Raw genomic sequence first — 16715 nt, forward strand, 5'->3', positions numbered from 1 at the left:
TTCATAGCTTGAAACTATTTGGTACAGCAATAACATATTCTTTAAAAAAAAAAAAGTGTCTCTTAAGGTACTATTTATTGCAGGGCTCTTGCATTTGAAAACACATTTTTATTGCTTTTCTGCTGGGCTAGCACTGCCTCTAGGAAAATATTTAAGGAGCTTAAAATCTGCTTGGTAATATGAGGAGATTCAGTCTGTTTGTTATTCATGGTGAAAATGAACTCTTGGTTTAGAGCCTTTTGTTGGCGTCTTCAGGGAAACAATAAGCATCTTTCTGCACAACTCATTTGTGTTTGTCCTCCAAACTCATTAATCCTAATTGGTCTTTGCTGCAGATAGAGACCGACGCTGAAGCCGCCCAAAACCCACAGAGTGTTCACTGTTCTGACTGCGTATTCACTCATGCCAGTCCAATTACACATATTCATAAACTGGTACACACAAACACACACACACACAGCCCCTGATGGAGAGCAGAGAAATCTCATTTATATTCCACTGCTTAAAGTTTGGCTCTATCCTGCCACTTTTCTCACTGGCCTTCCTTACTGGACAGACCATAGTCACAGTTCTAACATCACTGGGAGGTCTACTGTTGTAAAATATCTCTCAGTGTGTTCTTTTATTTCTGTCCAGAAATATGATCAAAATCATGATTACAATAAGACCAGTCACTATGAAACAAAACTAGAATTAACGCATTGCAGTTCCTCAGCCAACCAGTCAAGTTGTAGGTTGCGCCTACATTTGTATAACTTCAGACATTGTGCAGAATTGTCATAATTAGTGTATGAATTCTTGAGTTATGGCTAAAAACATGTTTTGTGATGTCCCTCCAGTGTTAGAGTTACACCTCACAGTAGTGTCACAGACAAGTTTATTGTAAAAAATGTACAGCCCTTCACTACAGCGAAGTCCAGTTGGTTGGGGTATGTTGAGTAGCCAATAGCTAGCATTGCAAACAACAACTACTTGCTAGGAATGTTAGCCTTACTTTGAATTTGCCTAACAAGTACTTGTGTGCTAGTGTGTCAGCTCTACGTAGCTTGGCAAATTGCCACTGACAGTTGGGTGAATAAAGAAACTCGGAGCTAGGAGTTTGTACACAAATGAAATGAGTTTGCCCGATGCCGGGCCTAGAAACAGTTGTTGTTGCAGTATATGTTGGTGCAGAAGCACACAGTAATGTGAGATGTGCTGTCAGAGGTAACTACAGTCAGTGACATACCCTGCCCTCTGTGTTTAGCTACACAGCTGGGGACACAATCAGTAAGAGATCTTGACTCTCCCAGGTGGTCAACATGCTTAAGAGTATTGATGAAGATAAGATAAGAGTATCAATAAATAACAAACATCCATAGATAAGCAGTATCAGGATTGGTATCAATACAATCATGACGACACCCATCCCTTTAACCACCACATTTGTTTAATTTCATCCTTGAGTCCAAGTGGGCATTTCTGCCACATTTGAAGAAATTCCCTCCACTCAGACAATTTAAATACGTGATAAATCTGGTCACAGTTATCGACGACCCAGAGGCATAACAATGAAATCCAACATAATCTTCATATCTTTGATTAAAGTTGCTTTCATATTTTTTTGGAAACTTTTGGGCAGAAGAAGACACAAAGTATAGCGGGAGAACAGTGGAGACTGAAGATTCTTCTTCTCAACAAGGAAGCAGTTAAATGCTGCCTCTTGGTCACACTTTAATATTGTGTTTACACGCACTGAAAGTACCAGGGCACACACTGCTAGTTCAAATCAAAGAAATGATTCTGTGTGCGGGAGGCCGGGGCACATGTTCACATCTTAGGAACAGTAGTGTGTTTTGTAGCATAGGAGAATGATCTTCCAACCTAAATTCTTCCCCTGTTCAATAATTTACATCATACAGACCAAACCATTATCATTGTTTTGACACAACATCTCACTGTACAAGAGTAAAGCATGACAGAGTGCTCTTATCAACTGGAGCGCTCAACACAATCATTTTCATCTCACGCACCATATGGGAGCACTCACTTGAATATGCTAATGTACTCACTGAGAGACACTGAGGTCACTGCAAAACGAAACAATAGGCAATATCCATAGATCTACCGTCAACCAAAAATATGCTATCCTTTAACACGCTTTTGAAATAATTTGAATATGGTCAAACATTTTCTAATTTCAAATGGATAGTCTACGTGCAAAAATATTTTGAATTTGTATTCCAGAATTTGGAAATATTCAGGTTCCTCATGATCCAGGTTTCCTTTGAGCAAATTACATTTGTATTAATATAAATCTTTGTTCATTTCTGTACATTTTTAACACAATTGACATTTTTATACTTCAGAAGGTAAAGATTCAAATTTACTTTATTTTTCACATCATCCAAAATGTCAATCTGTATATTTATTCTAGAGATCTCTTAGATTGAGCAAACGGTGACTGCATTTGTCACGTTTGCGAGATATTTGTGAATTAGAGCCTAAATGTACAAATGAATCAAACATTTACCATTTTTGTTTGTGTAAAAGCAAATGTTCTATTTATTAGATGCTCTTTGAATATTAGTGTTAGAAAGGAACTTGAAGTTTGAACAACTAAAAGACATTTTGTGTATTTTTAAGGCTGGTTAGTTTAAACCCAAACGCACAGAGTGCATGCCAGTCAAACAATATTGTTCAGTCTGACTATGTTAATGAATGTGAGAATGACATACATGTATCTCTTTATACCAAACGTACCTAATGACGAGCAAGAAGATCCTGATTCTCTGTAATCCAGTTTAAAATAACTATGTTCATATCCATCCCTGATTGCTTCATTACAATCAGTCAATTTCACGTTGTCTGTGTAACTGGCAAATACATTTCCCAGAGGTGAAGTCACTTCTATTTTTAAAGCTTTCTTATTGCTTTTCTCCAGAGCCCAAGGTATTGATTTACGAAGGATATGCTTCACAATTTAGAATGATCAATACCGAGTGCACATTACTGACTAACCAATTTGGAAAAGATCACTGGCTCACTTGCCTCTGGCAAAGACGCAGCTCATAGTGTCTGATGGTTTTACTCTCTCTTCACTTAAAAGCATTTGGCCTGGTCCGAATTCATGAGCAGCTCTTCATGGAAGGCTGAGCAGCGTTGGCCTGTCCAGAAGCGCTATCAGCTTTACATGTAGCTGTAGATTAGATATCACGTAACGTTAAAGTGCAGTCATGTAGCTGTGCTTTACTCCACATCAGCTTGACTCTTGTCTCAGTAAACTGATTGTGATGTGATTTTCAGAATGATGCCTGCTCTGCTGCACTTGGATATGCCAGGTTCTCTGTGCCGGGTTCTACAGAGTATAATGGGTACAGGAAGAATAAAGAAAGAAGGCAGCTATAGATACACTACACAATGTCAATATTGTTATACTGTATCAATTCTTTAAAAAACGAACCTTTCATTTTGATATGAATCATTTAAAACCATTTACTTAAAGAGGACGTATTGTGCTCATTTTGAGGTTCATATTTGTATTCTGTGCCTGTACTGTTTACATGCTTGAATTTTAAAAAGCTCTTTTTTGTTGTGCCTGCACCTCTTTTCACCCTCTGTCTGAAACCAGAGCCCAATGTGCTCTGATTGGTTAGCTGGCTGGCTCTGTTGGGATTGGGCAACCGTTTAGAGATATCTTGCCCCTTAGCAAATGACTTCTAATGTGTTGGCGAGCTAGCAAATAGCGTGAGGGTAGCCTAGTTATTTCACTATGTTACAGAAGTAAACAAAGGAATGGGCGAGAAACTCTCACTTTTTTTTAATGATTTGATGTATTTTAACCTGCACATGTAAAGTGTCTTGGAGTATTTTTGCAAAGTGATTTATAAATAAAACATGATTATTAATATTATTATTATTGTTATTAAGGTACCCGTGGTTATCTGTAGCATGAATGTTTTCACAAGTGTATCAGCCTTTGGGAAATTGTCCCTGTACCTATTGCCAGATTATTGCCAGTACACATCCCTGATAAACTGAGAAAACGCATTGCAACACTCTTGAATTCATAAATATTGAGGAGTACAACTCGCTTTACCAACAGGCTCTACAAAACACCCACATATCCACATCTAATAAGGCCTGTAATTAAATGTCTCTTGAAATCTGTTTTCCTCCCAAATCATTTCAATCCAGTCATCCAGCAGGATTACCGGAGCACAGGGGAGTTGGAAGGGGGGGGGGGGTGAACGGAGCAGGAAGCCCGTCCAAGTTGTAGGAGCATCCTGTCGCGTCTCAGTGAGGAGAATGTGAGGGCAGACGGTAGGAGCTGCTGGAGCCGCACCAGACGCTGTATTGGCAAAGGTACTACAGGCACAGATGGCTCAGTCTCAGTCTCAGTCTCAGTCACACACACACACACACACACACACACACACACACACACACACACACACACACACACACACACACACACACACACACACACACACACACACACACACACACACAAGCCCCTGACAGGAGATGACACATGTACACACGCCCAGGCAAACAGCAACAAACAAGAACCAAATACATTAGTGCACAGCCACCCGTAGACTAAAACACTTGAATGAACACACACATACACAGAAACACACACACAGAAACACACACACACACACACACACACACACACACACACACACACACACACACACACACACACACACACACACACACACACACACACACACACACACACACACACACACACACACACACACACACACACACACACACACACACACACACACACACACACACACACACACACACACACACACACACACACACACACACACACACACCACAAATTGGGCATGAGATTAACTGCCAAATCAAATCTACTTTATTCCCTGATCCTTTCGACCCCTTAGTACCCTGCTACACAAAATCCAAATAAAAACAGCAACCGTGCTCTCAGATGAGCCGTGTGTGCAAGTGTGGGTGTTCAAGAGAGTGTGAGGGACAATCTGACATGACAGCAGAATCCCGGGACATTAAGGACACACTCTTCTTTCCCGCTATATGGCAAACCAGACTTGTAAATGAAAGTAGAACAAAAGTGTAGATTCACTCTTTTTTTTGCAGTCACAATGCAAATGCGAGTCTGCTCTCTGCCTACCCTGCAGCTGCTTTTGAATTTGATCTTGCATAGTAAGACTTGCAAAACTGAGAAAGAGAAAATGAATTTTTAATAAGTTCTGGAGAGCGGGGAGAGTTGGTTCATGAGAAAAGGCAACAAGGCAGGGTCTGAATAATGATGGTTTGAAGGCTGAAACGGATATTGTTAGAGGGTGGACTGCTGTTCTAAGCTGGTACGATCATGCTATATATGAATGGATGAATGAAGACTAGTGTCTATATGGATTTCTAAAGATATATTTAAAGTGATTTACTGTAGAGCTGCTAAGATTTGAAAAGTAACAGAAAATAAATCGCAAAAGATTGCATAAAATGCTGTTTTCAGTCTCTTTAATATTTAGATTTCCCGCTTTTCTCTTTATTATATCAAACTGAATATCTTTGGGATTTGCACTGACAAACTGTGGTTAAAGTCCGCCTCGAGACAAATTGTAAAATATGTCAAGATACTCTGTTATGATATATATTTAGTTTAACATTGGCTTTGCAGATAAAAGTTCTGAAAATGGGGCAGAGATATTCTAGATGTGGCCCTGCCTACTAATGCACATGCTAGCAGTGTGCACCATTAAGCTTTTATTACCAAGGAAGTCATGTTTGTTTCTTTGCCGGAGTTCAAATCAACGCATCTGCATACAGCGATTGGCTCTTCTAAATGTGTACACAACCTGGTGCTATGTTGTTCACAGGCATCTTCCCCTTCAGTAGAGGGATGTTTAAATGTCTCTTTAATATAAAAACTTTACAAGTCAGTATAGTCAAGGTCAGGCATTTAAGGTGACAGAACATAAAGGACATTAAAAAAATAATATTAAAAGCCTAAAGAGAAGACACAGTGGATCAGACGGACTGTCAATGACTCATTTAACAATATGAGGTTTTATGTCATGCTTGGTGTGAGACATAGTGAGATTTTAATATTGCTGAGCACAGACACGGTACTGAGTAAGAATCTTACGGATAGTGTTTTTTATCATCTGGAAGGGACCCAAAGGCTGCATGAATACGAGGCCTTAATCCTGAAGTAAAGCACTGCAGTAAGATTTGGGGAAATCCCACTAGGCTATGACTCTCCACTGAAAACCTTTTACTATAAATTACATCATGTCCGAGTTCAAGGCCATGCCAGCGTTCAAATACTCAGAATAAAAAAAAAGATATACAAATGACACCTTTCAACTTATATGAGAAATTGCTACATTGACTGCTTATACACAATCCCTTGATATAGTTACAAATACATTGCCCTATAACAACTCATCTCATCTTATAATGAGATAAAGTCAGTAAGAAGTGGAGCGGTGGTCATTTCATGTGAATTTGACTTCCCTAATTTGAAAAAGGAAAAGATAATGTAGTTGTTGTGATACAGCATTACTATAAGTAGGACATTAAAAGAGGAGATAAGATCACACTGTGTGAGAAAGATGTCAGCATACTGCACATTATAAGAGAACTTTTATTTTCATTGTTAAAACAAGAAATTGAGTAATTTACCATTTTTTCCATTAAAATCCAATTTGGAACACCTAATTCCCTGAGTATACTGAGTATCTATCAGAGTAAGACTTGGCAGATGAAAAGAAGGTCAGGCCAACAGTTAGAGTGGCGTGTGTCAAAACACGCCACTCTAACTGTTGGCCTGACCTTCTTTTCATCTGCCAAGTCTTACTCTGATAGTGCAATGAACATGTAGAATTACAGGGTTAGAAACCCTAACTGGCTTCCCACCAACAAAAACATGTATATCAAGATCATGCTTTTGCATTGGTGGAAGCAATGGATTGCAGAATTGGAAACTGGAAATGGAATTGGGAATTGGAATTTTTTACTTGGAATTTGGAATTGGAACATGGAAATGAAATGTGGAATTTGGAACCTGGATCCGGAATGTGGATTTGTAAAGGGAACCTATCATTTGAATTTGCAATAAGACCAGCAGTTCAGCCAGAAATGGCATACAATAATCATTTACCAGTTTATTATCCCCTAAACAAGTCCTTCATTTTAGCTAGTGAGGCCATTTTCCTCCACGCATGGTCCTAACTCTCTACCTCAAACTGTCAGCTGACAGATGCACTTTGAATATAGTGATGTACAGCCATGATTGGAATGTGGGTAATTATCTGGTACCTTGAATTGGATTTTTGAATTGGATTTCTGAATTGGATTTCTGAATTGGAATTTGTTATTCAAAATTATAATTTGGAATTAGTGCCTGGAATTGGAATTGGGATTCAGAACTTCCAATTGGAACTTGGAATTGGAATTTGGAAATTGAACTGGAATTGGAATGTGAAATTCGAAATGGAACCTGGAATTTGCAATTAGCCATTCACAGTTCAGCCAGAAATGGTTTCACATACATGAATTATTTACCAGTTGAATTTTGCTTTTTTATTCCTACATTTTTTTAAATCATAGTGTGGCCATTTTTAATCCAAGCATGGTCCTATCTCTCTAGCACAAAATGTTAGATGACAAATACACTTTGAATATTGTGATGTACATCCATATTTGGATGTGGAAAATAAATTGGTACCCTGAAGACTGAATTTGGAAATTGAATTTGAAATATGTTATTTGGAATTGTAACCGCCAACTTGGAATTGGACTTTTACATTTGGAATTGGAATTGGAATGGGTAATTTGAAACAGTACCTTGAATGTGTAAATAGCCCAGCAGTTTGGGGTTGAATCAGGGACGTTTTAAGAGACCTGGATAAAGCGTTGGAAGCAGGGCCCCATTCATCAATATCAATGTTACTCTGTGACCCTGACTCGTGAGAACAAAAAACCCAGATCTTTAGAAATTGGGTCCATAGAGCATTCGTAGTTACATTTTCCTTAAACCCCTGAATCTCCAATCCATTGTGTGTGTGCTGTGTACATGTGTGTCACAGTTAAAGAGGATTTATTTAAAATCTTTAATTTACATGTTCTTGGTTTTGTTCATTTATATCACATAAAGGAACATTAGCAGCCTGTATGGGGTTATTACACCTCACTTTGCCCTCTTGGAACTTGGATAGGCCATTTGTTTCTTATATTCAATTTTGACAATATTGTTTCTGATAAATATGTAATCTAAAGAGTGAGCTCAGGTGAAAGAAACCGTGTGAGACTGGTGGAGTGTTGTGGTCGAGGGGGGTGCAGAGGGAGGGAGAGGACAGCTGTCAAGCAGCCTGCAGGTCTGCATGAAACCTGCTGCTGACTCGGCAACTGCAGACTGACAGACAGCTGTCCTGGGAGCTGCGCACAGAGGTTAGACTCATATGCGGCTGATATTCTCCATTTATTAGAAACTTGTCAGCACCCTCAGCATAAGCCAACCTCACTAGCAAATCCACAGCAAGTGATTATGCATTTGGCCAATAACGCAACCCTTTATTTATTTACTACTTATTTATTTATTAACCCCATTTATTATTTAAATTAAAATGTGTTTTGCTGTATTGAAATTGCAGGAAATCAAACAAATGTGTTGACAGATGGAAAAGACGAGGTACTGATAAAAACAACAAAAGTTGCAACAAAAGCGCAATTGAAATCACACCAATGAATAATGATGTACATGCAGCATGTGATTTAACAGTCTAATAGCGTTTCTACTCCACTGAAGACACATCAAATGGTGGCAGAGAAAATTATCATCTGACAGAAGGATTAGCACAACCAGCCGATTATCACGATGCATTCAAATACTTATATTTTCAGAAGAGTTCTGGATGGTTTTGTGAAGTGATTCACAATTTCTCTTGCTTTTCTGAACAGTTGAATGAGACTGAACAGCTTTCCCATGGATCCAGTTAACTCATTTACAAAGTATCACAAACGCCTTACTTTCAAACCGCTTGCATGATTACATTAGAGTTTCTTAGATGATGATGATTCCTTTTTTAATTTTCCTTACAATACAAAGAATTTTGCATTAAAAACGGCTTCACCCAACTTAGAGAAGCTACTTAGACCTACAAAACAAATGAGTACCCCATTATATATGAAATACTCTTTTAGAAGATTAATAATCTAACTTAATAATGTTAATACAGCTTTAATACGTTTGGGAATACAACAATGTCTGAATACTTTTACATTTGTATATCAGATTTGAAGATATAACTGACACAAAATACTGGAAATCATCAGACCAAAAATATGTATTAGCAACCCACTAACCTATTTATATCAACGTTCAAAAGTCCCTATCGCTCAAATCGTGAAGCTTACTCACTCCTACACTTTAATGCTGCTCGTGTTGCATCTCTCCATCTTTGCCTGAGGCCAAGAGCTGCTTTTGACACAAATCCTCCAGTTTCTGGAGAGAAACAATGAATGAATGTGAAATCATCTAGGAACGAGAGCTTAATAATACTGTTGGTCATTATTAACCATGCCTTTGATAACAACCGTAGAAGACATTTGCCTGTGGGTCATTTGTAATGCAAAATTGCCTTTACAACCTTAAAAAATCATGCAACCACGGTGATATTTTTTTGTGGCGACAAAGACCCCATAATCTGATAGCGCTGCCTGTTTGCCTGCTTCCGGACAGAGCTTCAAATGAACCATGATATGATCGCCAAGCTGCAGTGGAAGTGCACCAGTGAACAACAGCAGACGGTGATGCAGCTCTCATATTTCAGGAAGGAGACTAATGACATTGATATGACCTTGTTAGAGACTCCCTATTTGGGCGGACATACTGTATAATGATGACACATGAAATGTAATAATAACCATATTGCTTTGATTTTACAATCATTTTCAATGAGCTGGACAGGCAGAATGGAAGTAAGCCTTCAGAATCAGCTCGTATTAATCTGCATTTCAAAGATAGTGGGCTAAAAAACAAGGGAATGACTCAATAATTCATGAGTTACCAACTCCACAGCTCTTTAGAGTTCCCGTAGCGGTGTGCAGGATTCACAGATGTAGCCCACTTGGACCCACAAATGGTAGACATGTTCCTTTCCTCCTTCAAATCAGTAAATATGCAACCCTTAAGCTGAGCTATACAGAGAGTACATTTCCTATTTAGACAGCTGTTGGAGAGAAAACACTGAGAAAGTGAAGTGTAAATATGGCGCTGTGAATGCAAATGTCATCCATCTCAATGTTTTCAAATGTTCATCTAAGGCCAAAGAGAAACATTACAGTTCTCAGTACATTTATGACCAGTATAGCAATTGTGAAAACCACATTATCTACACAGGAAGTGAGTAGGCGTCCACTTGATGGAACATAAGAACTCAAATCTAACTTCATGAACGGACCACAGCCGTATGTCGAGCGAAAAGGAAGGTCAGAGTCTCCATTTCGATCTATAAGACTTTGTTAATACTGCATTGGTACATCCATGCCACTGCAGTGCAGATTAGTCTAATTGTAGCTGTTTGAAAGTGCTACTAGGCATACTTTAAGTGTTATGAAACATATTTGACATCTCTAGCAGGGGTATAAAAGGAATTGACACACTTTGAAACACAGAGAACTAACTTTAATTGTTTTGCCCAAACAAGAAGCAAAATAAGATAGTGATCCCATCAAAATAATAAGACAGCTGTGGGTACATTGAAGCAGACTGGGGATACTATGGTGAAGCTCACACTTCTTTATCCTTCTTACTTTTGAATGTGTATATTTCTACCACTCTCCAGAGGTCACACATTCTGACCACAAGACAGGACTTAAACAACTGGGTGGATATAATAAACAACACTTGACTTACTTAGCATATTATCATTCGGTTCCCTCGTCTCAAATTCAACGCTTTTTTTAACATGGTTGTGGTTTGAAGTCTGAAATAGGGTCTGTGGTTAATACAAGCTTACGAGATGTTCACATTTTGTTATAAGACATTGAGTACAGTATGTCGGTAAATACCAGACTGGTGAATGTCTGAAGTTCTTTGTAGAATGTAGTCCGTTAAGCATTACAAAATCTGAAAGTGTTTTAGAGATTATCCTTCTGAACAAAACGTGTTAATCATAAGCATGTTCTGGCCACATGCTTATTTTCTGCCCTATACTGAAAGCCAATGGGGGAATCCCATTGCTTTTGGTCGAGGGAGACCTTGTGAAGCCAACTTCCAGTCGGGACTAAAAAGATACGTCATCATGCCTGACTCAATTGCCTTATGTCAAGATTTTAGATTCTGCCAAATGAGCTCACGTCTCAAAAATTATATTTGTGAAGAATATTTTTCTGAACGAAATGTGTCAATTTCATCAATCCCATTGACTAGTAATCGAGGTAACCAATGCGATGCTAAGTTCCAGGTCGACCTACAAAAATACGTCATCCCTGAAGCAGTCAATAGTGATCATTAAGTCTTAGACATCAGCATGAGAGCTTGTTAATGTTTGCTGAACAGAGGTCCCATTGAGCTTGTATGTAGTCTTATAAAATGCAGGAACATGACTTGTTTTACTTTCGGATAAAACAATATGCAAATGATAATAAATGAGTGTATATGGAATTCCATTCCATTAATTGTTTTGTTTTTTACCGAAGTCTCAAATGGGTTAATTTACTAGTTTTGGTATTGACTTATACATTTCTGGAATGGTGACATTTCTGTCACTGGAGTTCATCAAGGACTACTAAGGAAATGCCAAGTCAGGTCTTACTTTGGTAGAAAACATTGTGCTTATGTGTAACCCCATTATTTATAGAGAAATGGTAATTGAGAAATGATGTTTCAGGGCCTTTAAGAGTGAGAATGTTTATCTCACTCTTAAAGGAGATGTTGGTATCCTTCAGCCAAGATTTGTAGTTATGCGTGGACTGAGAATACGCCCGTGCAAGTTCTGATTTTCTTTTTATGCCCTTGGATCCGGAGCTCTCTCTCTTTAGCTCACAACGATTCACTCTCTTGTCATTCTGTGCCAACGTGCAGAGATGTTTAGTCAGCCCTGTCCGGCTGCTCTTGTAAAAGTGAGCATGACTCTGCTTATTTTATGTATCATTAATCATTACATTAAGAGTAAGCTGAATGCACAAGGCTGTCATTTACAAGGTCATAGTGTTGACTTTGTTAATGGATGGAGGTGTATGTTTTTAGAATAATTTGCACAATCAATGTTGTATTCCTTCAGTGTTTTCCCCTGGAGGGGATGTACAATCATTTCCTCACGTCAAGATGATGGAAATGTCAGTTGTTAATAACAGCAAGATAGATATTTTCATTGCCAGCAACTGACTGGTGAGCATGCTCCTTTTACATATTGTGGTTTTGATAACATTATTTCAAATTTGATTTTACCTAACAGTCTTTCAATCTTAAATCAAATGACATTCTAAGGATTTGCATTCTTGTCTGGGTAGAAAGGGCAGTAACATCCCTAAATTGTGACTCAGGATAATGAGAGAGAGAACGACGTAACAAAGATCCCCAGCCTCTACTCCAACTGGGGGTGTTCTTCCTCTGAACCCCTAAGCTATGTTTGCATCCCACTTAAACTTGAATCTATTTAAGAACTTTCCATTCATGTGACCAATATAAGTTTGATATATCGCTTCTATCTACGGCAGTTTATTTGTACACTACGCTACTCTCAGTACTCATTTATTAAATGATTCATGGTAAGTACATAGCCCTAGTTGAATCAATATTGTTCTGATCCCTGAACCCATCAGCTCTGACAGTTTAGCGTCTGGGCATAATGGCCAATATTTTTGGGGGTTCTAGCATAGCCAGCTAATATCCCGATAATGGGAGACAACTTCCTCAATTAGCAGCATGAGATGAAATAATGGACTTGGTGTTAAAGGGGATGTAGGGGGGTAATCTCTTGAAGAGCTTAGATGAAAGAGCAAAATCAATGTCAGACAATGGGTGATGGGTACCAAGATTGCCTTTCAGTCAATGTGTTCCACCTCTTTTGTTCTCAAAGATAACTGCCTGCCTGCATAAACCCAAAGCCCGTTCAATCACGATTGGTCAACAATACTCAAACTACACTGAACTGAATTGAGAATGAAAGCAACATCTTGTCTTGTAGCCTTTTTACTGCACTCATATGCAGATGTATTCATAGTGATTCATATTTTTTTGAGCACGGTCAGCTCTACATTTGTAAGTCAAATGTTATCAAGTTAAAGTAAAGTAGTGATAAAGCAAGTGGATGTATATACTCTACACTGGTAGCAATGTGGGGATGCCCCAAACCAAAACAATAGATGAACATCTTTCTACACAGCAGTAATCCTTTTATAGCAAAACCAGGACACAAGAAGTTGGTCAGGAAATGTAGTGCGTCAACCCCTTCAGACAGAAAAAAGAGGGAATGAGTCAGACAGACAGACAGCTCATAAGTGGCCGTGTCAAGGCCAAGCAGTCATGGGCTGATATTAAAGAGGTTGTGGCTTCCCTGAGGGAGTGTGTTCTAGGCCAACGATGGCCTGCCTGCCTGGGGGCCTGTCATCATATGCTGTGTCCATTCAGCAAACCACAGCACACTTCCTCTGACATACACCATTACTAACACTTACACATACACACAAACGCTCTTGAAGTGTGACATATGTCTGGGTGAAAGGGGTGGAAAGACTTCCAAGGTTAAGTGTATACATTGAAAAAGAGAAGTGGTTTAAACTATACGGACGCAAATAGGTGATTTCACTAATTAAAATGACACATGACAATACTGAATCCAGCCTAAACTGTTTATGCAAGCTTTTCCATCTGCTGCTCTGACCAGTTGTATTCAAAGGGTTCTTTCCTTGGAAAATCCACTGGGAAACGGGAGGTGATTTTTTGTTTAGATGTTTATTTAGCTAAATTAGAAGTAGAGGTTTTTGGATAGTCAATGAAAGCCATCATACAAGGAAAATGATGTCACGGTTATAGCAGGGACATTTCACTCTACCATGTTTGGCTGGTTCCAACACTTCCTCTATTAGTTTGTAATACATATATTCTCAGTTAATTTCTCGATAGCTAAAGATCCAGTGGTACAGTGACTAAAATCATCAAATTAAATATATAGCCATACACATCCATCATTAAAAAATTATAATTAAAATGTGGCCTGAAAACTGCATAATAATGCAATTTATGTTTCCAAATGTAAGGAACACTCTGAAAACACATCAGATCTCAATGGGGAAGAAAATCATGCTGGATATCTAAACTGATATAGACTGGGTAATGTGTTAGGAATGAAAGGATGCCACATTGTTTGATGGAAATTAAAATGTTTAACCTACACTGGGCCGAATTTAAAGACACCCCAAAAATCTAAGGGAAAAAATTATTTGGTAGGCTAGTCCATTTTGCGGAAATTCCATTGCAGCAACTAAAAGTGGTACTCAGTAATGTGTTTTATCCTATCCTAATGTGCTTTTTTGCACTCTTGTCAACGTCAGGGAATGCTTCTTATGAGACGATGGATGGTGTCCAGGGTTATGTCCTCCAATATATGGAACAGGGCATCACTGAGCTCTTGGACAGTCTGAGGAGCAACCTGACGGAGTCGGATGGACCGAAACATAATGTCCCAGAGGTGTTGTATTGGATTTTGGTCAGGCGAGCGTGGGGGCCAGTCAACGGTATCAATTATTTCATCCTCCAGAAACTGCCTATATGCTCTCGCCACATGAGGCCGGGCATTGTCGTACGCCAGGAGAAACCCAGGACCCACTGCACCAGCGCAGGGCTGACAATGGGTCCAAGGATTTCGTCCTGATACCCAATGGCAGTCAGGGTGCCGTTGTCTAGCCTGTAGAAGTCTGTGCGTCCCTCCATGGATACCATCACTGACCCACTACGAAACCGGTCATGCTGAATAGACAATGAACAGGCAGCAAAACATTCTCCACAGCTTCTTCAGACACTTTCATGTCAGCCACATGCTCAGGGGTGAACCTGCACTCATCAGTGAAAAGCACAGGGCACCAGTGGTGGACCTCAGGCCACCCTCATAAAGTCTGTTTCAAATGTTTTGTCAGAGACAGTCACAGCAGTGGCCCGCTAGAGGTCATTTTGCAGAGCTCTGACAATGCTCATCCTGTTCCTCCTTGTACAAAGGAGCAGATACCGCCCTTGCTGATGGTTTAAGGACCATCTACGGCCCTGTCCAGCTCTCCTAGATCAATCTCCTCCATGCTCTTGAGACTGTTCTGGGAGACGCATCAAACATTATGGCAATAGCACGTATTGATGTGCCATCCTGGAGGAGATGGACTGCCTGTGCTTCCTCTTAGGGTCCAGGTATCAGGTACAAGTAGTGACACTCACCCTAGCCAAATGCAAAACTAGTAAAAAACAATCAAAAAAGATGATGAGGGAAACATTTCAGTGGCCTCCGCCTGGAAAACAAATCCTGTTTTGGGGGATGTCTCATTGTTGCCTCTCTTTAAAGCACCTCAGCTCACAAATCAGCTGAATATGGTTAACAACCCCCTCTGCTACTTAAATGACCACATCCATATCCCAGAAGTTTAATTGACTTGATGCTATACTCCGATTAAAAAGTGTTCCTTTTTTAGCAGTGTATATAACATAGGTCTAGTCTTTTTTGGACATTTAAATGTGTTTAAAAAAGCCACTGTGCAAGCTAGGTAGTTAACGATAGCAAGCTAGCTGACAACAAACATCTTTTAAAAACCAAATTACAGTGTACAAAGTAAACACTATCCAGCAGTGTAACCGTTACAATATGAGTATTATCTGCTGACTTCACTGACTCAGTGTCCATTCAATCTGAAGTATAAACAGAGCCAGGAATCCCTTTTTACTGTGGTGATTCACTACGGGTCAACTCTGACACTGACACCACAGACCTCTAGCCCATAGCAGCTGTGTTAGCATGGGTAACATTAGGGAAAATATGATTTTAGCATTATTTTCTGTCTAATTGAGAACTAACACCAAACTAATACAAAGTGAACATACTACCAAAAAATGCATCACGTAATAATGATCAGTCCAGCAGCGGTATTCCAGTAGTATAAACTGCTGCTTTCCTGGCCGGTGATACAGTATACAGCAGTGTTGTGTTTACAGTGAGAGCCTGTAGCAACAGTACGGATTCTAACTCACGGATCTGGCCAAGTTAAAGACAGTCGCTCCATTCAGAAACAGCAGAGGACACAGGGTGAACCGTATGACACCTCCCCTCCACAAACACACTCAGTCATGACTCCATGACTCCTGATTCCAGTTTCCTCAATAGTTTACGTATGACAGCTTCTCAAGATTATAGGCGAAACATACGTTTCCTACTTATGGTTAATTTGACACAACTGAAATTGTGAAAGACTGAAGAAAATGTTTTTTTTTCTTCATTGTGTTTACCACAGTATTTATCATAAAGTTTAAAATTAGACCCAGAAGAGACGAAGAAAACCTCCCCAATTAATGTATTTGATGCACACTTACTCTCAGTGGTATAAGTACTCAGACATTTTACTCAAGCAATAGTAGAAACAGTCTATAGATACTCTGTTACAAGTAAAAATCGTGCATTTAAACTCTCACGTAGGTAAAAGTACAAAGGTATTGGCATCAAAAAATACTTAGAGTACCAAAAGTAAAAGTA

At 39.2% G+C, this 16715-nt stretch overlaps 1 protein-coding gene across 1 annotated transcript in view; it reads right to left on the reverse strand.

The window, feature by feature from the left end:
- Window positions 1-16715, reverse strand: part of ubash3bb (ubiquitin associated and SH3 domain containing Bb) — a 58444-nt gene that overhangs the window by 40506 nt on the left and 1223 nt on the right. The window lies entirely within an intron of this gene.

Source organism: Notothenia rossii (genome assembly GCF_949606895.1).
Source record: "Notothenia rossii genome assembly, chromosome: 4".
NCBI classification, from domain to species: domain Eukaryota; kingdom Metazoa; phylum Chordata; class Actinopteri; order Perciformes; family Nototheniidae; genus Notothenia; species Notothenia rossii.